The sequence below is a fragment of the Hippopotamus amphibius genome, chromosome 16, assembly GCF_030028045.1.
Source record: "Hippopotamus amphibius kiboko isolate mHipAmp2 chromosome 16, mHipAmp2.hap2, whole genome shotgun sequence".
Lineage (NCBI taxonomy): Eukaryota > Metazoa > Chordata > Mammalia > Artiodactyla > Hippopotamidae > Hippopotamus > Hippopotamus amphibius.
In genome coordinates, this window is record NC_080201.1 from 28,069,472 (window position 1) to 28,069,968 (window position 497).

The window sequence follows — 497 nt, forward strand, 5'->3', positions numbered from 1 at the left end:
AAGGCTCATGCCAATGAGCACTTCCCAAAACCCCTGCCGCCAGTGTCCCTGTCCCCTCAGTGAGCCACAGCTGCCCCCCACTTCTGCAGGCAACCCTCCAACACCATCAGGTAGGTCTGATTCTGTCTCCTCTCTCCCTGGTTCCTGGTCACTGCTCCTTCTCCCTGGTTCCTGGTGTGCACACTGTTTTTTGTGTGCCCTCCAGGAGTGGAGTCTCTGTTTCCCCCTGTTCTGTGGAGGTCCTGCAATCAAATCTCGCTGGCTTTCAAAGTCTGATTCTCTGGGGATTCCTCCTCCCATTGCCGGACCCCCAGGTTGGGAAGCCTGACATGGGGCTCAGAACCCTCAGTTTAGTGGGTGGACTCCTGAGGTATAACTGTTCTCCAGTTTGTGAGTTGCCCACCCAGCAGTTATGGGATTTGATTTTAACGCGATTGCGCCCCTCCTACCATCTCATTGCAGCTTCTCCTTTGTCTCTGGATGTGGGGTGTCTTTTT

At 54.5% G+C, this 497-nt stretch overlaps 1 protein-coding gene across 1 annotated transcript in view; it reads right to left on the reverse strand.

Moving 5' to 3' along the window:
• The window catches only part of MMP15 (matrix metallopeptidase 15), a 36,956-nt gene extending 36,488 nt beyond the window's left edge, over nt 1-468 (reverse strand). The window contains exon 1 of the mRNA XM_057711098.1: nt 450-468. The gene's annotated coding sequence lies outside the window, so the exon portion shown is untranslated. The remainder of the gene's footprint in view (nt 1-449) is intronic.
• Nucleotides 469-497: the final 29 nt, after the last annotated feature.